Genomic DNA, 27,250 nt, shown 5'->3' with positions numbered 1-27,250 from the left:
GGTATCGTAGCCATGGTCACCATTTGATTAAAGGCTTAACAACCTCGGTGTCAAATTATGGCTCAAGTTGTGTTCAACCATGTGGGGGGCAAACCACTGTTCTTTGATGGCACATGCTATGATTATTGGAAGAGAAAGATGAGGATGTATCTTGGTTCAATCAATGATCAAGTATGGGAAGTGACCGAGAATGATTATGCTATCATCGATCCCGACAATCCCACCAACCAAGACAAGACCAACAAGCAATGCAACACAATGGCTCTCAACACCATATACAATGCCATTGATTCCAAGGTGTTTGAGCAAATCAAGGATTGTGAAAGAGCAAATGAGGTGTGGACAAGATTGGAGGAAACGTATGAGGGCACACCGGCGGTGAAGAGTGCCAAGTTGTACATTCTCAAGGACAAATTGACAAGCTTCAAGATGAAGAAAGATAAGAGCATTCCGGAGATGTTCCATCGATTGCAAGTAATTGTCAATGACTTGAAGGCTTTGGGAGAGAAGATCAAGGATGATGACGTCTCTCATCGATTCTTGATGTGCCTACCTCCAAGATTTGAGATGTTAAGATTGCTAATCATAAGAGGAGGATTGAAGGATATTACCCTCAACCAAGTACTAGGTGATGTCATAACACAAGAGACATACCGTGTGGAAAGGGAGGTGATGATAAGGATGACAAGAAGGAAGAAGAAGACAAGAAGAAAAAAAGCATAACATTCAAGGCTAGCTCATCATCATCAAAGAACAAGGGCAAGTCCAAGAAAGAATCAAGTGATGATGATGATCTTAGTGATATTGATGATGAAGCTATGGCCCTCTTTGTGCGCAAGATGGGAAAATTCATAAAGAAGAAGGGCTATGGTGCAAGAAAGAGAAGAGATCACACTGAGAAGAAGGAGTATGTGAGAAGATGCTACAATTGCAAGAGCCCCAATCATGTAGTAGCAAATTGTCCATATAATAGTGACAATGATGAGGATGAGAAGAAGAAGCACAAGGAGGATAAGAAAGAAAAGAAGGAGAAGAGAATGACCTTCCAAAAGAAGAAGAAGGGTGGAGGTTATGTGGTCACATGGGATAGTGATGGCTCTTCGGATAGTGATAGCTCTAGTGATGATGACAAGAAATCTATCAAGAGAGCACTAGCAAGCATCACCATCAACAAGCCCTCCATCTTCGACACTCCATCAACATGCCTCATGGCAAAACCTACCAAGGTAAAATATAATGTGAGTGATGATGATGAATGTGAAAGTGATGCTTGTAGGAGTGATGATGATGATGAGGAGTACTCCAAGGAGGAGCTCATGGATATGTGTGAGCAAGTGCATACGTGCTTTGAGATAAAAAGAAAGGAGTGTAAGGAATTGAACAAGAAAGTCAAATTTCTTGAGCAATCCCTTGATGAGCTCAATGCCACTCATGAGAGGCTAATGGAAGCCCATGAAAAGCTTGGCAAAGCTCACTCTAAGCTTGAAAAGGCTCACTCCTCTCTTATTGAGCAAGTCAAAGTGGAGGAAGCCAAGAAGGAGCAAGTGATCATAACATGTGATGTGGGACTAACATGTGATCTTATTGATGAATCTTTTCATGAGTCCATTTTAGTTGCTTCCACTAACACTTCTTATAGCACTACTACTTCCACTTCACCTTTGAGTGATGGTCTCACTTGTGATGCCTCACTTATGATGGAAAATGAGACCCTCAAGAAGGAGGTGAATGAGCTCACTCGTGCCTTAGGCAATGCCTATGGTGGAGAAGCCCACTTGCTAAAGTGCTTGGGCAGCCAAAGATTTTCTCTCAACAAAGAGGGATTAGGCTATACCCCCAAGAACGCCAAGGCGGCCTTTGTCACTCCCAAAGCTAGCTTTGTGAAGGGCAATGGTCGGTTTTGCAATAGATGCAAGTAAGTTAGGAGCAAAATTGCAAGACTAACAAGAACAAGCTACCTAATGTATCCTCAATCAAATTTGATTCTTGTTACATGCTTTATAAGGGTGCCAATGCTGTGAAGGCTAAGTTCATTGGTACACTAATTATGGGCCCAAAGAAGAAGGCCATTTGGGTACCAAAGACCTTGGTGACTAACCTACAAGGACCCAAGCAAGTTTGGGTACCTAAAAAGAATTGATCTTCTTTTGTAGGTAAATTATAAAGCCAGAGGAAGGCATTGGGTGCTTGATAGTGGGTGCACACAACACATGACTGGTGATCCAAGAATGTTCAATTCAATCAATGAAAACAAGAGCAATGGGATTGATAGTATCACATTTGATGACAATGGCAAAGGTAAGGTCAAAGGACTTGGTAAGATTGCAATATCCAATGATTTGAGTATTTCCAATGTGCTACTAGTAGAGAGCTTGAACTTCAACCTATTGTCGGTAGCTCAATTGTGTGATCTTGGTTTCAAGTGCATATTTGGTGTGGATGATGTAGAGATCATAAGTGTAGATGGCTCTAACTTGATATTCAAGGGATTTAGATATGAGAATCTATACTTAGTTGATTTCAATGCTAGAGAAGCTCAATTGTCAACATATTTGATCACTAAGTCTAGCATGGGTTGGTTATGGCATAGAAGGCTTGGTCATGTTGGAATAAAACAATTAAACAAATTGATTAAGCATGACTTAGTTAGAGGCTTGAAAGATGTCACATTTGAGAAGGATAAGCTATGTAGTGCATGTCAAACCAGAAAGCAAGTTGGTAACACACATCCTAAGAAGAGCATGATGAGCACATCCAAGGCATTTGAGTTGATGCACATGGACTTGTTTGGACCAACCACATACACTAGCATTGGTGGAAACAAATATGGATTTATGATTGTGGATGATTTCACTAGATACACATGGGTGTTCTTTCTTGTTGACAAGAGTGATGTGTTTGCAATATTCAAATCTTTTGTTAAGGGCATTCACAATGAGTTTGAAACAACCATCAAGAAAGTTAGAAGTGACAATGGAAGTGAGTTCAAGAACACTAGAATTGATGAGTTATGTGATGAATTTGGAATTACACATCAATTCTCGGCCAAGTATACTCCTCAATCAAATGGGCTAGTTGAAAGGAAGAATAGAACCTTAATTGATATGGCAAGATCAATATTGAGTGAGTACAATGTGAGTCATTCATTTTAGGCCGAAGCCATCAACACGGCTTGCTATTATAGCAACCGACTCTATTGTCACCCCATGATGGAGAAGACACCTTATGAGCTTTTGAATGGAAGAAAGCCAAACATAGCATACTTTCGGGTATTTGGTTGTAAATGCTACATATTGAAGAAAGGCACTAGATTAAGCAAGTTTGAAAAAAAATGTGATGAATGTTTCTTGCTTGGTTACTCCACTACTAGCAAGGCTTATAGAGTTTGGAATTTGGCTAGTGGTACTCTTTGTGGAGGTTCATGATGTGGAATTTGATGAAACAAATGGTTCCCAAGAGGAAGATGAGAATCTAGATGATGTAAGAGGCACTCAATTGGTCAACGCAATGAAGAATATGGACATTGGTGATATAAGGCCTAGAGAGGTGATTGATGTTGAAGATGACAAGAATTAAGTGCTCTCTAACTCAAATGTGCAAGCTAGTGGTTCTCATGATCAAATCCAAGCAAGCACTAGTAATGGCAATGTGCAAGATCAGCAAATGGCTAGTTCATCATCTCAATCAAGTGATCAATCAAATGCTAGCAATCAAGTGCAAGTACTTCAACCAACCAATGTTGCAAGAGATCATCCATTGGACACTATCATTGGTGATGTTTCAAGAGGTGTGCAAACAAGATCAAGATTAGTTTCATTTTGTGAGCACTTCTTATTTGTGTCATCCATTGAACCTAAGAAGATAGATAAAGCTTTGAGGGATGTTGATTGGGTCAATGCTATGCATGAAGAGCTAAACAACTTCACAAGAAACCAAGTATGAGAGTTAGTAGAGAGGCCTAAGGATCATAATGTGATTGGAACCAAGTAGGTCTTTCGGAACAAGCAAGATCAAGATGGGATAGTAATAAGGAACAAAGCAAGATTAGTGACTCAAGGTTACACTCAAGTTGAAGGTCTTGACTTTGGAGAAACATATGCCCCGGTTGCAAGATTGGAAGCAATTAGGATCTTGTTAGCCTATGCTTGTGCCCACAACATCAAGTTGTACTAAATGGATGTAAAAAGTGCATTTCTAAATGGGTACATTAATGAGCTTATGTATGTTGAGCAACCTCCCAGTTTTGAAGATGAAAAGAAACCCAACCATGTTTACAAGTTGAGAAAGGCTTTGTATGGATTAAAGCAAGCACCTAGAGCATGGTATGAGAGATTGAGGGATTTCCTACTCTCTAAGGGATTCAAGATGGGAAAGGTTGACACCACTCTCTTCACCAAGAAGCTTGGAAAGGACTTATTTGTAATGCAAATCTATGTTGATGATATCATCTTTGGATCAACAAATCAAAAATTTTGTGAGGAGTTTGGCAAGATGATGGCAAGTGAGTTTGAGATGTCTATGATTGGAGAGCTTAGTTACTTCCTTGGTCTTCAAATCAAGCAAATAAAGAATGGCACATTTGTAAGTCAAGGCAAGTATATCAAGGATATGCTCAAGAAGTTTGAAATGGAGAAGAGTAAAGCTATTAGTACATCAATGGGGACAAGTGGAAGCTTGGATAGTGATGCTAGTGGCAACATGGTGGATCAAAAGATGTATCGGTCTATGATTGGAAGTCTACTCTATGTGACCGCATCAAGGCCAGATGTGATGTTTAGTGTATGCATGTGTGCTAGATTTCAAGCCTCACCAAGAGAAAGTCATTTGAAGGCAACTAAGAGAATATTGAGGTACTTGAAGCATACACAACATGTTGGATTATGGTATCCCAAAGGAGCAAGATTTGAGTTGATTGGATATTCGGACTCCGATTATGTGGGATGCAAAGTTGAGAGAAAGAGCACATCGGGCACATGTCAACTATTAGAAAGATCACTTGTGTCTTGGTCATCAAAGAAGCAAAATAGTGTAGCACTTTCAACCGCCGAAGCGGAGTACATTTTGGCCGGTAGTTATTGTGCACAATTACTTTGGATGAAGGCCACTTTGAGTGACTTTGGGATCAAATTTAAGCAAGTGCCATTGCTATGTGACAATGAAAGTGCCGTAAAGCTCACCAACAACCCGGTTCAACACTCAAGAACAAAGCATATTGATGTCCGCCATCATTTCATAAGAGATCACCAACAAAAAGGGGACATTTGCATTGAGAGTGTGGGCACCGAAGATCAACTTGCCGATATCTTCACCAAGCCACTTGATGAGAAGAGGTTTTGCAAGCTAAGGAATAAATTGAACATACTTGACTTCTCCAATATGTGTTGATGCACCCCCATTATATGACATGCCTCTCCTTCGAGCAATCTGAGGTAAAAGTTGATTGGCATGGCATACATCCTTGCTAAGGACATGATTAGTGCATCTAGACATGTTTCACATTTGAATAGGCTCATTTATGAAAATCAAATGAATTTGATGCTTGTATGGTACCACTATTGCTTGTATGATTAAAATGATCTAGTGGTAGCATATGACATGTTTGTGGGCTTGTAAACCTAGTGTTTGATTTAGAAAATGAGCTATAAGTGTTTAACTCAACATGGTATAAGATAACCCTTAATTGGAGGTGTGAAGAAGCTTGTCTTTGGATCAAACTGAGTTAAATATCTTTTGTAAGTAATCTAGATTGAATCAAATTGGGAAAATGATCCTCATTTCACATGATTTCACCCCAACCTATCTATAATTTGAGGTCACCTTTGTGCTAATTGTTGACATTGATAATCCTACCCTATCTATACTTTAAGCCGTTGTGGTTATTGATGACAAAGGGGGAGAAATAGTACAAAGATAGTGAAAAGACAACAAAGAAACAAAGGAAGGGGATCAATTAAAATTTTGAGCATACAAATAGGGGGAGCAAGCTCATGAACTTGTATGGTGAATTTGAATGTGCATTACATATGTTTGCTTGCATGGTATAAATTTTTAATTTCAATATCCATGCTTGTGTGGTGTATGCTAGTTGTAGGTTTGAATGTTGAAATGAAAAACTAGCATGCATAGGCTAAAGTAACTAGACCTATGTTCATTCTATGGAAACTAGACCCTTATTTATAACAATTGATCTCATGGGGTATTCTAGTTTTTGTGTATGTCTAGTTACTAATGGTGCTAAGGATGGTATATTGGTGCACTCCAATTGGTATCACGCTTCAAAGGTCCATCTCTTATACCTTAGCATCATTTGGTAGAAATTGTCTCCTATATTTCCTATCTAATCATATGTGCAAAGTTTCAATTCAAACTTTTAGCACATATGTAGGGGGGCAATTGCTATCATATGGAGTTCATGAAACTTGTCCATATCCTTTATACATGGTAAATATGCTTGGGCAAGCAACATGGATTCAAATGAACTTTAATTCATATCTTTGTATAAGGGTTGTCATCAATTACCAAAAGGGGGGAGATTGAAAGCTCTAGTTTGGTTTTGGTTAATTGATGAAACCCTAAGTGCTAACCTAGTTTATCAAGATGATCATGAGATATGTAGCACTACTCCAAGTGATAAAGCAATGGAGAAGATTATGACAATGGTGATGGCATGGTGATGGTCAAATGCTTAAAACTTGGAAAGGAAGAAAGAGAAAAAAAAGGCTCAAGGCAAAGGTAAAATTGTAGGAGCCATTTTTTGTTTTGGTGATCAAGACACTTAGCGAGTGTGATCACATTTAGGATAGATAGCCATACTATTAAGAGGAGTGAAACTCATATCAAAATGCGGTTATCAAAGTGCCACTAGATGCTCTAATTCATTGCATATGCATTTAGGATCTAGTGGATCACTAACACCCTTGAAAATGTTTATGAAAATATGCTAACACATGTGCACAAGGTGATACAGCTGGTAGTTAGCACATTTGAGCAAGGGTGAAGAAGATAGAGGAGAAAGGAACTCAGTCTCACTATTTTCACTATGACCGGATGCTGGTCTTGGGTGGACCAGTGCGTCCAGTCAGGCGTAGCAGTGAAGACGCCAGCATTGGTATATTGACCGGATGCTGGGTCTGAATTGACCGAACGCTAGAAGTCTGGGTCCGGTCGAACTGACGGGTCAGCACAATATCCAGGGTTTTGCACCGAACGCTGAGGTGTGTCCGGTCGAGGTGGACCAGACGTGTCCGGTCAAAGAAAACCTGGTGTAGAACCTTACTGTAAACGACCGGACGCTGGGGGTCCAGCGTCTGGTCACTTGTGCCACAGCGTCCGGTCGCTACTTAGCCATTGCGATCGGGTGGTTCCTGTTGAATGGAAAATGTCACGTGGCTTACATCGGTTGACCAGACGCTGGGTCTAGAGTTCGGTCAGTCTGACCGGAGCATCTGGTCAGCCCACAGTGTGCCCAGTGAAGGGGTACAATGGTTCTATTTTATGGGGGCTTCTATTTAAGCCCCATGGCCGGTTCAAGCTCACTCTCTTGCACATTTTCATTGACATAGCAACCTTGTGAGCTTAGCCAAAGTCCTCCCACTCATCTCCATCATTGATTCATCATCTTTGTGAGATTGGGAGAGAATCCAAGTGCATTGCTTGAGTGATTGCATCTAGAGGCACTTGGTACTCGTGTTGCGCTGCGGATTTCGCTTGTTACTCTTGGTGGTTGCCACCACCTAGATGGCTCGGTGCAGCGGTGGAGGATCGGCATGAGTTGGTGATTGTTCGTGGCCGTCTACGGTGATTGTGAGGGGAGTTGTATCTTTTCCGACGGAGTGCCAAAAGGTAACTCTAGTAAATTGCTCGTGTCATTGAGTTACCTCACTTGTGGGTAGATTCTTGCAGTGTCCAATCATGTGGACGAGGTTTGTGAAACACCTCTTAGCCGTCAAACCACCAAGTGTTGGTCGACACAACGGGGACTAGCGTGTTGGCAAGTACGTGAACCTCGGGAGAAAAATCGGTTGTCTCTTATCATTTGCATTCTCCCGGTGATTGGCTTAATCTTCATCTTGTGATTGTTTCATCCCTCTACATGATGGTATAACCATCCTAGTCACTCATTTATATTCTTGCAAACTAGTTGTAGCAAGCTCTTTAGTGTAATTGGATTTGAGAGCTTGCTTTGCTATTTAAGTTTGCTTAGTGGAGCTCTTTAGAGTAGAAAGTTTGAGAGCTCTTAGTGAGTAGTATCATAGCAAGTTGTGTGTCTAGCAATCATTGCAACTAGAATTATTAGATAGGTGGCTTGTAACCCTCGTAGAGCTAGAGCAAGTTTGCATTACGCTATTTGTCTTACTAATTAAATTGCTCTAGTTGATTTGTAGAATTATAAATAGACTATTCACCCCCCCTCTAGCCATATTAGGACCTTTCAAGAGGATATACACGGGGTATGTGCCCCCCATGCTCGGTTTCTTCTACAGGGCGGAGCCCCCCACCGGTGCGGTCTCGGGCGGATTCCCCACCGACAAAATTCGCCTAGAGAACATCCGCCGAAAGAAGTCCACATGTGGCTCCATCCCAAGGAAGGCCTCGCACACGATGACGAAGCTGGCAATATGTAGCACTCTAGTCAGATTGAGGTGTTGCAGCTCCAAACCCCACTCGTTGAGGAGCCCGCGCAGGAACCAGTGTGCGGGGTATCCTAGCCCACGCTCGTGGAAGGCAAGAAAGGAAACCACCTCACTAGGCTAAGGTTGCGAGGAATCCTCCCTCCGGGGAGCCCTCCAGTGCGCCACCTCCTTCGGCGGCAGAAACCCCTTCTTGGCGAGGGCCTCCAACACCAACTCCCTCACAACGGATGACCTCCAGCCCAACATTCCGCTCCGGGTTCATGAATGGATTTGTGAGTTTTCTCCTCTCCCTCGCTCTCTCCCTTTTCTCTCCTAGGAACCGCCATGGCACTCAGACGCTCTTGGCGAGAAGGAAGAAAGAGAAGAGATGGTAGATGAGGAATAGGCGAAGGAACGGGGCGAAAATCCTCTCCCTTCTCCTACTTAAAGAAAAGGGCACAGCAGTTGGGGAAGGCGTGGTGATCGGGGAAAGGTGAAATGACGGGGGTGAAAAACCCTCTCCCTTCCCCATTTAATGCAGATGGGATACAATGGGACGCGCCCTGACCGATGAGACGTACCCTGCCCGGTGGAATGGCACCTGATCAGATGGGACGTGGCCTGGGTATGGCCCACCACTACCACACGACTGGGCGCGAAAAACAAAGTGCTACCTTGCACAGGTGGCTCTCCGCCTCCCTAGGTGGGACTTGGAAAAACCCAAATAACAGGATCTCCGCCATGAGAGACCATCGGGCTTCCTAAGTCAATCGAACGGCTCAGGAAAACACCAAGAGATAGGTAAGGAGCAAAGGGGCGCCCCATGTAGGCCATGTTGACTCTGTCACGAACGACGAGTGAGGGTCTCGGTCGAATATTTCCGGTTGGAGCTCTTCAAACCCCATCACTCGAGTCATCAAGGTAACATTACCGACCCTGCTCTTTCTTTATAATCATTCATACATCCATACACGCATTCATTCCATACGCCCACACCCCCTAGACGATTCTACCTGAATCGCCCGAGGGCTCGAGAACTAAAGCATTACGTATGCAGTCAAATGCATCACAATGCTTCGTGTTGCATCACTAAGCGGCAGTTGCCTCATTCAAACATGAGCAATGACCGACCGGGGTTGAAAGACCGGCCCACGAAGGGCTTGAGGCCACCTCACGTCAAACAGAGCCAGGGGAGAAAATGCAGATGAGCCCCATGCGGCCCTCACCCAGTCTGCCTCGAAGCGGACAAGGTCATCTCAATCTTCTCGTTCGATCCTAATCCTCTCTAAACCCACAGAATCTCCATCGAGGGAAGGCCAGCAGGCCACCCGGGTCGGTCTCCAGAACGACCCAAGCATCTGTCGGGTTGCAGGTAAAGGAGCAGTGGAATATCACAAGAGAGCTATGTCGACCCCATCACGAACAATGGACTCGAATTCCACTCGATCATACCCGTTAGCGAGCTTACTGAGCGCGTCACTCGAGCCCGAGTGATCAAGGCAAGCGACAAAGCTCAGCCCCTCCGGTTGTGAGAAACCGACGACGGGGTAACGCACAAAACTCAAACCGACCCCTATCAAGCCTAAAAAGGGCTCAGGGGCTCAAGACACCTAAAACTAACTGTCTCGGCTGCGTGGGCTGCACCGACACCAGGATCCATGAGCTCCGTCTCGCTCGATCCCTAAACTAACTGCCTCGGCTGCACGGGCTGCATCGATGCTAGGATCCACGAGCTCCATCTCCCTGATCCCTAAACTAACTGCCTCAGCTGCGCGGGCTACACCAACGCTAGGATCCATGAGCTCCACCTCACCCGGTCCCTAAACTAACTGCCTTGGCTGCACGGGCTGCACCGACGCCAGGATCCGCGAGCTCCGCCTCGACCGATCCCTAAACTAACTGTCTCGGCTGTGTGGGCTGCACCAATGCAAGGACGACTCTGTCTCAACTTAAATGCACGCACACACGCCCGCTAACAAAACCCCCCAGGCGATCCTACCCGAATCGCTCGAGGGCTACACCCGCGGGTGCGCTCGCGCGCACCCGTTGATAAAGCGAGCGCACCTGCTGACAAAGCGAGCGCACCCGCTGACAAAACGAAACCTCCCCAGCTGGCAACACGAAAAACCTCCCAGACGATTCTACCCGAAGTGCCTGGGGGCTCAGGGGCTACACCCGCGGGTGTGCTCGCGCGCACTCGCCGTCAAGACAAAAATCCCCCAAACGATTCTACCTGAATCGTCCGGGGGCTTAGGGGCTCCTATCAGGTTCATAAACCCGGGGTCCCTCATGGACCGGCTTCCCAGCAAAGGCTCGGCCCAGCAGACAACGTGACGAACCAACGCGCAACTCTTGGGCCGGCCCAAATACCTAAACAGCAGGCCACAAGTGCGATCCAATTTCCGACCAGAAGGCCTGGCCGAGGAGGAACGGCGCTCGCTTCCGACTTCGGCCCACCTCTCCGACCGGAGTGCTCGCTTCGGTCTCCAGCCCGCCTCCGGATGGCCTCTCCGACCGGAAGGCCTGGCCAAACACCATTTCTGACTCCGACCCGCTTCTCCGACCGGGGATACGCCGAACCCCTGCTTACAACTCCTCTCTAATTGGCGCAATCAGAGCCGACTGGGACCAACCGACCGGGATGCCTGCTCGGTAAGGACCAGAAAACGGATGAAGAAAGTAAGGCAGCGTACTCAAGTTAACAGCAATACCAAGGACCGTATCCTGTACACCTGCAGGACAGTACCCTACGACCTCCCTGGCATGATAGAACCCGAGCAATGTTGTAGGCGTCGACATTTTCCCCTACAGTGTTGTGGGCGCCATCAACTCCCATACCAGACAAATACGGTAAGACTCCCCCACGTGCCTCTGAGGCGTCAACAGTGTTGTGGGCGCCAGTATTTATCGTACCAGGCGAACATGGTAAAACCCCTTGCATACCTCTGGGTATCAACAGTGTGGCAGGCACCGACATCTGTCATACCTGAAGAAGAAAACGCAACCTCCCACGTGCATCTGACATTAAACAGTATTGTGGGTGCCTACCATCATCTTGTACCCGCTGGCGTGGGAAGTGAGACTTAGCAGCATACGTACTCTCTCCCTCTCACTTGTAAGGCCATCCCCTTCATCTATAAAAGGGGGTGCACTCTCTTCCAACAGAAAGATCGATCAGTTCACCTATATTGATTCGCCCTCTGTAACTTTAGACATTCTAAAGTTATAACGAGCACACGCTCGAACACTTAACACCTAGCGGGGCTCCCGTCACTCTTAGCCCTTCAGACTAGAGTCCGACCGGACCTCTTGTACCCCATATCTTTCTCCTTCTCGTTTGTAACCCTACTGCAAACTTCAAGCACATGGGCTCAGGAATAAAGTCACCGACCGACTCAAACTGGACGTAGGGCACGTTGCCTGAACCAGTATAAATCCTGTGTCATTGAGTGCTAGGCCACCTCCGATCACGACATACAGTAAAACTATAAATATTTATGTGTTGGTCACTTTCTGCACCGACATATATGGTATAAGCTATAAGTTAATTCGTTCCTTTCTGTTTAATAATTTTTGTGTTTAAAGTTTTAGCATAAGTTATAAGTTAATTCGTTCCTTTGTGTTTAATAACTTTTGTACATAAATTGTGTTTCATAATTTTGTGTTTTCATGTTTTGGCATAAGTTATAAATTATATGTTATAAGTTATACGTTATAAGTTATATGTTACAAATTAGTACACATAAGTTGATACTAGAATAAAAAATTTTGAAACATATGCAAGTGGGGTCTAGTTTTGTTTACCTTGTCGTGCAGAACACGACATTGAAAATGGATACACCGTTCAGCAGTAGTATTTTGAAATAAATGTTTTGCTTTTTTTTCTTGAATCATGTGACGTCACAACCAGCTGGAAAGCGCGCAGGATGCATTGAGCGCATGCAGGGAGCTCGAAATGGGCATTGCCGAATAGGGAAAGTGGTGGGATTTTTTTAAAAAAGAAAATTACTTTATGTCTAAGAATTGTTCGCTCCTTTTGAGTTGGATGACCGCTCGCGATTTAGTGGCGTGGCGTCTGCTCTCCTCCTTTTTTATTTGCTTGTCTTTCGGCTTATTTTTTCAGTCAAAATAATATTTTTCTCTCACAATAATTCAATCGGAATAGTGTTTTCGACCAGTTTCAGCTAAGATTCTGCCAGTCAAACAGGGCATCAGGTGACCTAAGCCTCAAACATGATCAGGTCATATACGCACGTCAAAGTTACATGCCACATCTTCGAGCGATGCGATTTGTGTAGCTAAAAGCATGCGAACCTGACACTCCTCTCCTCCCGTCTTTCACATCCTGTGATCAAACACACCGACACGGCACAGGGGCAGAGAATCCGGTATGCGTGCTCGCCATATCATGATTTTATCACCGGTGCTCTGCAGATCCACGAGCCACCGATTCTTCTACCACTTCGGTCGAACTTGCTGGGAGTGTGAGATACAATAGGTAGAAGGAGGACACTGGGATTTTTTTTTTGAAGAAACTAGGAAAAAATAATTTTGCCTTCAATATGGACAAACTTAACATTTTAGTCTGGCCATCTGCGTCTGCCCTTGTATCTAAGAGCATCACTAAAATTATTTCTAAAACTTATTATCTAAATCATTATTTGAAGAGTCATTTGAGTAAAAATTATTTTATATATTTTTTTATCAAAAGAGTCATCCTTGATCTTCATATTTGGCTAGTAAGAAATCTGAAATAGATGATGTTTTTTTTTTCACTGAGCAAGGGGCTATGCACAAGTGGAAACGCGATCTAGCGTGCTAGTGGCCACATGTAGTAGGCACACAACGCCCCTAGTAGCACACGAAGGAGCGGTGCCGCCATCGATAGTGTCAGCATGGATTGGTCTGAGCAATGCCAACACTGGCTGCAATATTTTGTTTTTAATTAGTGATTATTAGGACAAAATTAGTGTTAGTGCATCTTTATTAGTGTATAATGAGTTGCCATTACTTTTTAAATAGTAAAGTAATTAGTTAATTATTCTCATCTCATCCATTGTCATCCATCTAACAAAGAAAAAAACTAGCTCGTCTCATCCATCCAACTAAAGTAGCATATATATCTGTTTTCCAAATTTTATGATTGGTCATCTTCCATCCACTCTTTTCTTGAAACCAAACACATCCCAAGATGTCGACTCTAAGTGAGATGAGACAGGAGATCACGTAAGGGCATGATGGTCTGTTATGTATCGTGTGTTCATGCTAGTAGCTAGCACCGCAAGTACAAGTGTAGACAATTTATGTGCAGGGATGGATCCATCAGGGTTTTGATCCGCCATCGTTTCCGCCATCGAAACTGCTAGCGTCCGGACGTCTGATCCGGGCGCTAGCGTCGGGACGCTCGTGCTGCTGCCCCTACATGTGCGCCCGCCCGCAATCAATTCGTTCCCCACACGCATGCATGCGAGCCCGCTTCCATCGGGATGCCCCCACGCATGTCCGACACGCCCGCACCTTGCGCCCCCGCACCTCATCCTCATCTCCACCCCATCCTCATCCCTAGCCCCATCCGTTTGCCTCGCCCCCGCAGGAGCACCCCCACCCCGTCGTGCCCCCGACAACGGCTCCGCTCCCCAACACGCTCCTGTTCCCCCCTTCCCCAACGCACTCTGTTCCCCCACCGCGTCACTGTCCCAAAAGATCATGAAACACTTCTACTGCAACATTGCAAAAACATATGGAAAACTATGTAGTGCAACATCGAGTTGTAAATACTGCAACATCGAAAAAAATATGTAGTGCAACAATGAAAAACATGCACTGCAACACATCGAAAAATATCTACTGCAACAACGAAAAATATGTACTGCAACATCGAAAAATATGTAGTGCAACATTGAAAAACATGCGGTACAACATCGAAAAAAAATCTACTGCAACAACGAAAAATAACTACTGCAACAACGAAAAAATGTGTACTGCAACATTGAAAAATATGTACTACACCATCGAAAAAACATATACTACAACATCAAAAAAAAATATTGCAACATTCAAAAAAAATGTACTACAACATCTCAAAGCAGTAGTACTGCAACATCACAAAAACATCTGTTACAATGACCTAAAAATTACATTACAACATTCGAAAACATCTGTTGCAACATAAAAAAAACACATTGCAACACGGCGAGATCTGACCCCAGTGCTCGCCGGAACCCTAGCCACCGCCGCATCCCTCAGATCCAGAGAAGGAGGAGGAGGAGGAGGAGGGCTCAGATCCAGATCCAGAGGATGAGGAGCGGGGCTCAGATCTAGATTCCTCCACGACCTACCTCGTCGGAGCCGTCGTCCTCGTCTCCGGTGAAGGTGCGGGAGCCGGATCATAGGGAGCGTGGGGGTGCATGGAGGTCGCGGGGGGGGGGGGGGGGGGGGGGGGGGGGGGGGGGGGGGGGGGGGGGGGGGGGGGGGGGGGCGAGGGACGGAGGGAGGGAGGGAGCACGGGTGGGCGGGGCGCGCAGCGAGCTCGCGTGTGCGGGCGCGGTTGTCCCCGTCTCAGGGACGGCCTGGAGAACGGGCAGGAAAGCGGGGGGAGAGCGAGTGCGGGGGAGCAGGCGGAGTGTGGGTGCGGGAGAGAGCGAGTGCGAGGGAGCGGGCGGAGCGGAGGGAAGTGCGAGTGTAGGAGAACGGCCTGTGGAACTGTGTCCGGCCACTCGGACGCCCGCTCTGTATCGTTACCGTAACTACACCGATCGTCTCTGGGCATTTTCTCAGCTTTTGCGTTGCCCATCCTATCGGCAAAGCCACGCGTTTTGTATTCACCAGCCTCTGTTTGCTGCTTCAACCTGATAATCCGTGCTGTGCTTAAAGATTGATGCCCTTTCCCGCAACGATGTGCTGTGCTTAAAGATTGATAGCCCTTTCCCCCAACGGTCCGTACAAATATATGTTGGTTGATTCCATTGATTTGATGCTGGAGTTGTGCCCCAGATCTATTAGCACCAATTACTGTTTGATTGGAAATTTCAGGTTTCTTTCGGGGATGGGCAATAGGACACAGAGAAGAATCAGGAGGTGTTTGTCGTGTATAAGAAATTACAAACAAATTACCATTGGAATGTCGGTGCGATATAATTAATGAATAGATGCAGATACACTTGTATTGGATAGATGCAGAAGGAAAAATAACTATTAATTATACATGTTATTACCATCCGAGATCAAAATATTGTAATGATTCTCTTTGCGTCGCACCTCATAACATTCAAATTCCACCAATGATAGCTACACTGAAACAGTGCTACATGTTCAGCAAAAGCATAACCTAAGCTCAGATTACGACAGTCTTAAGATAACCAAAGGACATCGCTGATCATCCCAAACATAGGTAACAGTTCTACAACGATAACACCAGGCCAGGGGGGGCGCCTCAGTAAAACACATTTCAATGCCCCGGTGGAAACCTACTTCCCAGCTGAATCAGGAGAGCCATCCCCGTAGGAAACCAAACCTTTCTTGCCTCCACGACTAGGGCTACCAGACAGTGACCGACACCGGGACGGGGACTGAGATTTCTCATCACTTGCACGCTTCAGAGATGGGGAATCAGGTGGGGAGGGATGACGCACTGGTGGAGACCTTGACCTTGACCCAGAAAGGTGGCTCCTGGAAACTGACTGTGCACGATCACCATGTGACCTTGGTCTGGGAGGGGGCGAAAGGCTCCGTACAGGGCTTTTGCTGTATCCACCTCCCCTTCCTCTTTCTCTGTGGACAGGGCTGCGAGAGGCACTTGGGCTCCTCCTCCTGTACCTACTACGCCTCAAGTGGCAAAATAAAAGAAATCATGACAGAACCAACCACAAGAATGAGCTATGCATACCGATTGAAAAAAAAAAACTTCAAATAAAATTGCTTCAATCATTTGCAAATAATACGTTCAATAATAAGCATCAAACAAAAATGACTGCCTGTTCAAAATTGGTTCACTGACGTGCCATCACAACGAGTTCTTTAGCTATCACATATAAACAGTTCATTTACCTTGGCGATGACACTCTGCCTCTGGGTGGGCTTCTATAACGTCGAGGAGGTGATCGATGGCGAGAACCCCGGTAACCCATGTATCTACATAAGGGGGGAACATAATTTAAAACTCTCTATCAAATGAAAACAACAGATCAAACTTTGATTCAATTACCTGTCACGGTCATTTCTTCCACCATAACGATGCGAGCGATCAGTAGAAGGTGAGCGATATTGTCTTGCAAATGAGTACCGCTGTGTAAAACCCCGTCCGCGTCTTATGCGTTTTGGTGACCCATCAGGAGAATCACTCCTGGATGGGCTCCTTCCATTGTTTGGTGGTGTTACTGCCCTGCGATGTGGACTGGGACTTCTGCTAATGTTCCTGCGAGGTCGACCACCTCTTACTGGGCTTCTGCTCACACTTCTTCTAAGTGTTCTCACAGGGCTCCTGCTAAGGCTTCTGCGAATGTTCCGTCGTGGACTTCTCATAGGGCTTCTTCTAGAAGGCCTATGTGGGTTCCTTGAAATCCTAGCTGGGCTCCGGCTAACACTTCGCAATGGAGATATCACAGAGGTTCGGGTAATGCTTCTTCGCTTCTCCAATGGTGGGCTTGGGCTGACACTTTTTCGTACATGAGTTCTCTCCAGGCTCCTGCTTGGACTTCTCTGTTGCATGGACCTAGCTGAGCTCCTGCTAATGCTTCTTCTGTGAGCTTTAACAGGACTCCTGCCTATGTGGGGGGCTTCTGCTTGCACCTCTGGGTGAGCTCTTGCTGAGGCTCCTAGCAGGGCTCCTGCTGATGCTCTGCCGTCTGGCTGGACTCCTGCTCTCGCTTCTTTTGGGAGTACGGACAGGACTTCTACTACTGCGATTGTGGTGAACAGGGCTCCTGCTAACTGACCTCTTCGGGCTGGTAATTGACCTTTTCATTGGACTTCTTCTTGGACTGATACTCATACTCTTGCTCATTGAGTGATTAGCACTCATGCTCTGGCTCCTGCTTATCAATATCAGATGAAACAACCGCTTCCAGAAGCAGTAAGCACAAAGAATGATTTATGTATGAAGAAGTATAGGAAACCTAGATTTGCTTCGATTGCCAGTTAGAACAGGCATGACAGCTGCATTCCTTTCAATTTTTGATTCATTAACACCATTTGTATGGATTTCCCCGTTTTGCAGGGGGGAGACATCTTGTGCTGGACTCCTTGGTATTCCACTCTTTTGTTGAGGTGATGTCGCATCCTTCAAAGCAGCCACTGCAGCAAGATTTTCCTCTGAAAAGGTAAGTGTAGATTGCAATCATTAGTTGAACTAAACTAAACATGTACCACATAAACCAAGCAAGAACTATATATCCCTTACTAGATGGCCAATCAGTACAGTTGTTCATGCAAGACAGATATAACAGAACAATACCACTGATAATACCATGTAATCATGATTTAAAGATTAAAAGAGATATCCAGCCAATCAGAACTTCCTGTTTTTTTGGACATGGCATGGTCTACCTTTAGCCATTATTCTCCACTATAATATATTTATATTTTTATAAATCCAATAAAATTATGAGAATATGACAGTAAGTTTAAGACAAATCTAAGTGAATGGTTCTCATAATTCCAAACCAACTATCTGTATCTATTAAGTCATTGATAGTCGGTTTCGCAAGTTCGACCAGATCTTTGTCCACAACACAAGTATTTGTGATGGGTAAATAAACAGTGAACCAATAAGGCATCCAAGCACGCAAGAAATTGAACTCTTTTGTGATGTCCCTTGATTGTGTCTGAGTAGCACTAGCTACTGTCGTTGCATAACCTTGTCAGATTTGTCCTATCAGTTTCTTGAAATACAATGAAGTACTTAACCAGATATGGTATCCTATTGTGCTTATACAGTTCATCAATGATGATGAATGCCCCCCCCCCCCCCCCCCCCCCCCCCCCCCCAACACACACACACAGTCTTAAGTTACAAAGGATTGGCTGATGTGGTACATAGCACAAGTTTAAGGGCATGTTACTCCCAAGTCCCAACTTTCAGAGTTCATGAACCTAATAACTGAGAAATCAGAACAAAGTTCAGGAACCTATGCTTCAACTTACTTGGTATTAGTGAAATACAGAAGCTCAACATACATTGTGGTAAAGAATATATAGGCAAAAAGAAAAGAAACTACCAGAAACTTGAGATGATGCCTTGGACTTCCGCCCACGGCGGTATCTCTTGCTTCTAGCATCTTCAGAGCTGCTATCGCTCGTACTTTCAGCTTCACTATCACCCTTTATTATCCTGCTAATAAAAGAAAATATATTACAGGCCAAAGGTCAGGAATGTTCAATTTGACAATGTTAACAGACCTTTTTGGCTTCTGTTTTGATTTCCTATCACGCTTCCTACGCCTTCTTTCGCGCCTATGGTCACGCTTTCTTCTTGAACGCTTGCGTTTATTTTTCTTAGAGTGTCTCTTTCTGCGCCTTCGCCTGTCATCACTTGAGCTGCTGACATCAGATGAGTCACTTGAGTAAGTATCAGAATCGCTCTCAGAATCAGATGATTCAGTCTCCGACTCAGAAGAGCTATCTGATTCCGAATAAGAATATCTCCTCTTCTTCCTTCTCCTTTTTGAAGATTTGTTACGACGTCTCTTGTGTTGTCCTTCATTACTTTCGTCATCAGAAGATATATCCTTTGACAACTTTGATTTGGCAGCCCTCTTTTTATCTGTATGACCATTATCACATCAAAAGGATGTTCAAAAGGTAAATACAAAAGTGACCAACTTTACCTAAATGCCCCCAAAAAAGCTTAAATCCTTATATTAAATGGATCAATAGGTGCTGCAAAAATTCCAATCAGTTGATAAGCATTACCAATTTCTATAGATCCAACGTCTTTGCGGTCAGTGAGCTCCCCACAATTTACTATAGTAACCGGAACAACAGGAGTTGAATCAGGGGATTGCACATCTACTTGCTCGATCCTCTTCAGAACATCACTTCCAACAACAAGCTTGCCAAAAACTGTGTGCTTCCTGCAACACAGTAGAATGTCATATTATCAACAAAACTGTACTAAGTCAGAAAACCATGGAGTTCACAAATGAAACTGAACAAGACATTATAGAGGCTTGCCCAGTTAACAGTTTATGCCACAAGCCCTGCAACATTCCTATAACATAGTAAAAAGCCAAACAGCAAAACCAAAACTAAGCCTCACTCCTGTCCACATATGCATCAGTCAAACAGGTTTGCTCCTACCCTCACCTCCTATTTTCACAACCAAAAAAGAGACATGCATACCATAGGAAACGAATTTCCACAGTGCAAAATTCCACACATAGACATAGCGCAAAATTAATGCAACATGATAATTCTAATAAACTGGCAAATGGTGCTATAAAAAGAACTGAATCGATTTCACATATAATACAGAACTACATCAAATTCTTGTGATTCAACAAGCAGTTGCTCATTTTGAATTGGGCAACAACGGAGATCCAAAGACACTACAAGTGAACAAGCAAAAGAAGTAGCAGAAAACTATTCTTCTGTAGTTCCAATGCTTGATAAAACAGATAATTAAGCAAATGGCGTTGTATCAGTGACTATGGCCGTCGGACGCTTAGAGCTTTAATTAAGGATGAGAAAAAAAATCAGATTGGTACTGGAAATATGCATCGATCTGAGACAAATATCCAGAGCTTAGGTTCAATTCAACAACACAAATGGATGTAAGATTAGTCCCCATACATGTCTGAAGATATATTTTGTACAAAACTGAAACACACTGTCATTCAAATGGAATTGATCAGAACAAACCTGTCAAGATGAGAATTAGGCTTGAAAGTAATGCAGAACTGGGAGCCACTAGCTTTGGAACCAGTATCTGCCGTTGTCAAGAGACCACGATCATCATGAGGTAGAACACAAGTTTCATCTGAAATGCAAATAATATACTGTCATTACAGATATACTGTTTGCTTTCGTGCTTACCAGAACAGTTGGATAAGATCTCCAGTATTTCCAGAGCAAAGCAGCCAAAAAGATCAAAGCAGTAACTTGTACTAGATTATTAGAATTTGGACACACTCCTAATGTTTATTGACTTGGAGAAGGCTTATGACAAAATACCAAGGAATGTTATGTGGTGGGCTTTGGACAAACATAAAGTCCCAACGAAGTACGTCGGGCTCATTAAGGACATGTACAACAATGTTGTGACTAGAGTTCGAACAAGTGATGGAGACACGGATGACTTCCCGATTAGGATAGGACTACATCAAGGGTCAGCTTTGAGCCCTTATTTGTTTGCTTTAGTGATGGATGAGGTCACAAGGGACATACAAGGGGACATCCCTTGGTGTATGCTTTTCGCGGACGATGTAGTGCTAGTTGATGAAAGCCGGACAGGAGTGAATCAGAAACTGGAGTTATGGCAGGAGACTTTGGAGTCCAAAGGTTTTAGACTTAGTAGAACTAAAACTGAGTATATGAGATGTGACTTCGGCACTACTACTCGGGAGGAGGAAGATGTTAGTTTGGAAGGTCAAGTAGTGCCTAGGATGGATACCTTTCGATATTTAGGATCAATGCTACAGAGGGACGAGGATATTGATGAAGATGTTAGCCATAGAATCAAAGCAGGGTGGATGAAGTGGCGGCAAGCGTCTGGTGTCCTATGTGACAAAAGGGTACCACAGAAGCTAAAAGGCAAGTTTTATAGGACGGCGATTAGACCTGCTATGTTGTATGGTGCAGAATGTTGGCCTACGAAAAGACGACATATTCAACAGCTAAGTGTCGCGGAAATGCGTATGTTGCGTTGGATTTGCGGGCATACAAGAAGGGATCGAGTTCGGAACGATGATATACGTGAGAGATTAGGGGTAGCGCCAATTGAAGAAAAGCTTGTCCAACACCGGTTGAGATGGTTTGGACATGTGCAACGGAGACCTCCAGATGCACCGGTGCGTAGTGGAATCCTAAGTCAGGATAGTAACATGAAGAGAGGCAGAGGAAGACCGAAGTTGACTTGGGTAGAGGCAATAAAAGGAGACTTGAAAGGATGGAATATACCCAAAGACTTAGCCTTAGATAGGAGTGCTTGGAAGACAGCTATTCACGTGCCTGAACCTTGATTGTTTCTGTTGGGTTTCAACTCTAGCCTACCCCAACTTGTTTGGGACTTAAAGGCTTTGTTGTTGTTGTTGTTGTTGTGGACACACTCCTAATGTAGACAGTAGACACATAACAACACTGCATTTGACTCTGTATCTGGTAACCAACATTCTAAATCCTCAAATAAAAGGTTGCAAGGTTATTCCATTATTTGCATTCAACGTCTCCACTACATAACAGATTTCAAACCAAGCTAAATGGTTAATACCTGCAAATTTTCCACTATATATGCTTTCTCCACCAGACCCTGTAACATAGTTAAAATCGTAGTCATTTCTAAAAACAAGATGTAACACAGGAAGCTGCAACTATACATGCAAGGTAGAATTACATCCAACAAACAGAACTAATGTATAACCGAAAAAATATTACCAAAAAAGTAAAGATGGTAACATGCATCACCATACGTAACATTAATAGACAAAAATACAGCAATCTATAAATGCTGGCACGGTATACATCTGGATCTTGGAACAAATCATTGCATATGAAAACAAACTAACCCTAATCAAATTTGAAAATTTTGATATCCGAATTAAGGCCATTATAACTGTATATGACAAGAAAAGACTGCTAAACTACTCCAGTTAAAAAAAGGCGTATGAAACTTAAGAACATTGAATGCTAGCGTGGAGTGCACAATATAATCGTCAAATCAAAAGGTAGGGACATTGTTATAACATAGAGAAATGAAAACAAAAACCATCAAAATTAGCATAAGTAGGCCATAACTGCACAATTTACAGGGAGTGCTATGTGCATGCAAGCCCTTTAAGTAGACGTACACAAGAACATTAGTTTATAAGAGAACACAAAAAGATGAAAAAGGCCATGGAAGTGGGGAGGGGAATTGCTGCTTTTTTTCCGGGAAGGAAAAGAACTAGAAAAATGTAAAGAACTAATTGTGCAAACTCACCATTTCGTTTTGCAATGTCACCTCCCTGAAAAAAAAAACAAAGCACCCTCAGCAGTTATGGCTAAGAAAACAAATAAGTTTTCCACTCATTATTAGAATAGCGAACATAGACAATACTGCATACAACCTTAAATACTATATGATAAGAAAAGCAGTCGATATCATCTGTCTTGCATCCTACATCATGAACAAGGAGACAAGGAACTGACTAATAAAAACAGAACAAGACAAAGCTAACCAAATTCTAACCACAAAATACAAACATCGTAACTTAGACAGAAGCAAAATGCATAAATAAAAAACTACAGAAAAGAAGAAAAACTAACTTGTGCCATGAACCCCTTGATGATACGGTGGAATGATGATCCCTTGTAACATAACGGCTTCTTAGTCTTCTGTCCAATTCCCAGCTCACCTAAAGCGTGCAACATCAATTAGCAGAGCAATGGGAAGAGTTTTTTAAACTCGGAATTGCATATAATCTGTACATTCGACTATGCACAAGGTGGGCTGTGGCAAAAAGAACAAAGGCACCCACTACATTATCAGAAGATTTCCAAAACGCATATTAGTACATTAACGGCTCAACACCAAATTAGCTTTTTTATGGACAAATTAGATTGACAGCTTAGAACAGAAGATATGGACTAGAAGTCTACAGCTCAAGTTATAGTAACTACATGCGAGTATGTTTGTGTTTACTGATGTACACAAGTTCAGAATCTCCATTCCATATCCTAATTTCATTTGATGCCATAACCCGAAGAATATTATAACAAATTGTCTGCCAGAACATAACTGTCAAAGAAGTAGAAACATCAGCCGCTGTATCATGTATCCAGTTTTACTTCAAATCTGTAAGAGACTCCCTTGTAGTAACATCATCGCATTGCTCAAAATTTCAAGATGAATTTAAAATTTAAAGAAAAATTATAAATTTATAAGCTAAATATATATAAAGATATAGTTAAGCATTAAGCATAAGAATTACTTTGACAGGAAATTAACTAAATTCCTAGGAAGCAATGAACATCTAAATATGCATTGTTAATCATCACAGAAAGAATAGATTAGGTTCTCAGATTTTGGAAATATTGAAACAGAACCACAGAATGGCATATTGGATTATGGCTGAAAGCAGATGAGAGAGTTCAGGTTTGAATAATATTCCAAAGAGCGTTTTTAGGCAAAGAACAATAAAAATCATTAGGACTACCAAGTGCCGACATAAGGACTAGTACCACCACAGCATTAGTGACAGTTTCTTAGTGCAGATAATTAAAATAATTAGTAAGAGCAGTAATAAAATACATTATTGTGGTATTCTTCCATGTTGCAAAGAATAGCTACGCATTACTTCCACTGAGCACAAGTACAGGTCCATTTAGGTTTGTCCTAGGTCAATCTTTTTAGCTCCAGACATCAATATCTAAAAAATTCACATAGATTTGCAGCAGAAGATCGCCATTAGTAGATTCATTGGGCTAATTATTTTCAAAATACAAATCCTTTTAATTTATACTATCTATTTTTTTCTTGATATTGCTAGTCAACAGAAGTATTGGACACAGTGTCAATGTCCAAATGGGTTTGTATTAGTAAGGATTGTACATCAATATAGGGAAAATATTTCTTCAACAACTGGAATCATTGGAGCGAAATTAAATAAAGCAGAAAAGCTGTGGCCCTATTTCAATCAAAGGGCAAAATTTCACAAGCACCCCAAAGTAATTAAAAGAAAGCTACACTTGAACTTGAACCTAAACTTGCAGTTTCCTAAAATTAAAAAGAATTACAATCTTTAGCACTGGAACATTATTCACCACAGACTCTTTCAGTGAAACAATTTTCATTGTTACTGTTTGGATGGGGCATCAGCAGATCTAACCCTCCCTGATTAAGACCCACATCTAGATAAACAAGGGCGATATAGCATAACCCTAGCAATTTGGTGATAACATCACATTCCCTCATAAACAATATGACATGATCTGCACATGGTTCCTAGCACCATGTCATTAAGTGGCCATTGTAAGCATGGTCTAATTGTCCAGTGTGCTTGAGTGCTTGACGACTAAGTAACCTTCAAGCACTAAATGAGTGTAGCTCTAAAACTGTAGGCAATAAAAAGTGTTGTTTGTCAAAGCAAGTTCTTGAAATTGTCAATTTTTCAATAATTTCGGAAGAGTAAGTGTGGCTTTGTGAATTTACTAAATTTGCATCATATCATACTACTTGAAAGTAATGCTACTTCAAATACTTAATAGTTTGAACAGATGACAACCAAAACTTCAGTATTTTGATGGACGCATTACATGAGACCATGACCATTAGAAATCTAGAGCAACATGTCCAATTGCCACATAAACCAATTTACAAAATAATATGTAACACTAACTAACAGATGAATTTTTACTAATTTAACGAAAAGGAAGTGGAGAGAAGATTACCTGTGCATAAAGCTCTGAAGTTCTCAGTTGTAAGGGGTGCAACATCAGCGAACAACTGCAAGGAAAGGTAACTCTGCTATTAAACAGATCAAGCAAACTAAGACACAGCTACAGCTCCTGATCTTTAAAATTGCACAATCTTAGTCACGCTTGCACTATCATCTGAATACGAATTTGAGAAACAGTAATATCAAACATACCTCAAAGATCATTCTTTCATCTGGCTCATCACCTACAGATACATCCAGAAAGACAATGGGGTTCCTCTTTCTCCCCATATTCTTGAATAGACGCAATCCCTGAGCCAACAGGGTAGCTTCACAATGAATAATTGAAAGGTATCAACAAAGTAAGCAATTGGTAAAATAAGTGGTAAAAGTATGGCATTGCTGCCCTAGACAAAATTTAATATTACACGTATTGAAACCCCATATAGTTTATAAACATCCTTTTCAAAAGAAAAAATGGCTATATGACTTCAAATTTGCATGCGCTTACATAATAAAAATAGCAGCAGAAATATACTTTTCCTACTACTCACACAACACATAAATGCAATTTATTTTGCAACCTTCTAAAAGAAATTCGCAAGCATGGAGTGGAGAATGTGCAGATGCAATAACAACAATACCCAATTCTACTAGCAAAAACCATCTTTTACAATAAATACCCATTGCAAACACGCAACAAGGAGGCAAGACAACATGAACACCCGAAAACATTCATCTGGCAGCCCCCGGCCTTGTTGCAAATCACCTCATAATAATAAATCTTTACCTATATATCTACATATTATTATTATTATATTAAAAAGTGAAAAAAATTCTTCCTCCAAATTTTGGTCCATCACAATCTCTCTTGGTCAGTCTGTCCCTCCACTCCCCCAAGCAGAGTCCTCACCAATTTTACTAAGAGTAGTAATACGGGATAAATTAAAGACTACAGTCCCAATTGGTTTACTATCCCATACGTGACCCGAATTCATGACCTCTGCTCATACGAGTTAGAATAGCGAGGGTCCAGCCACACTACATAGTCCGATTCCAAACATAAGATGTACGTACCGTTTGCAACACACGGGCATGTTTGCTAGTTAACAATAATATATCATTATGCATGTTCAAGCTCTGTACATCTGTTCCACAGCCAGTGATGGGGCCCAACTAAGTTAATCCATACACCAAATATTAAAACACGCACTAAAGTTCTTGTTGGTCTCAAAGGCTCAATGAAAAAGGATCATGGCTCAAAGGCTCAATGAAAAAGGATCATGGGGGCATCCATTCGGCATGCCCCCTGGCAGCCCCCTACTGACTCCAAACTTAAGTAATCAGTAATCACGCAGAGCAACATCCAAAGTGCAACGCCAGGAATCTAGGCAAACAATCCTGGCCCCCAGATCAGGATCCGTGCACCACACCGCAAACCTTGAAAGCCCCTACAAACCCCCAAAACCCTACCGCAAACACAACCCCAAACCCTAGAACCTCCTCGTCCCTATCGAAACCTCAGAGCCCAAACGCGCATGAAACGCTCTGGCCACGCAGATCGAAACGCGCAAGCTAGGCCCGCGGCGCTCGATCCAGCGACGACGAGGTAGAGGGGAGCAGCGCGGGTAGGGAGAGACAGAGCACGAACCGCAAGGGGAGATTCGGGTGGCTCGACGGCGCCGATCGCGTCGGAGCGGTGCGAGGGTCTCGTGCTGGGGTGGCGAGGATATTTGCTCGCTCGGGATCGGAGCGCGGCCGCAGCGCCGCGGAAGGCACCACCACGCGGCCGCACAAGCGGAGTGGGGTGGGGGATAGGAAGTGGAGGAGCGCAGCGGCGGCCAAGTATTACCCCTGTGCCCCATGCCCTGTGCTGGGAGCCCTGCGATGGGCCAAGTACAGTTTTGCCCCCGTTACGTGGAGTGAATGCTAGTCCTAGATGCAGTGCATGTGGGCCAGGAAGGATGGGGCCCTGATAGCGGTGACAGTGGACGGTCGGGCGACGTGGGCTCCGGGAGCAGGATTGGAGGTGTGAATGGTGCCATGGATATTTTGTTTTCACATATCAGA

General features: G+C 43.4%; 1 pseudogene; it reads right to left on the bottom strand.

The window, feature by feature from the left end:
* Nucleotides 1-15,790: 15,790 nt before the first annotated feature.
* Nucleotides 15,791-27,037, bottom strand: LOC136466861 (peptidyl-prolyl cis-trans isomerase CYP95-like; annotated as a pseudogene).
* Nucleotides 27,038-27,250: the final 213 nt, after the last annotated feature.

This window comes from Miscanthus floridulus, chromosome 7, assembly GCF_019320115.1.
Source record: "Miscanthus floridulus cultivar M001 chromosome 7, ASM1932011v1, whole genome shotgun sequence".
Taxonomy (NCBI): Eukaryota; Viridiplantae; Streptophyta; class Magnoliopsida; order Poales; family Poaceae; genus Miscanthus; species Miscanthus floridulus.
The sequence above is the reverse complement of the archived record's forward strand: the minus strand, read 5'-3'. Positions and strand labels throughout refer to the sequence as shown.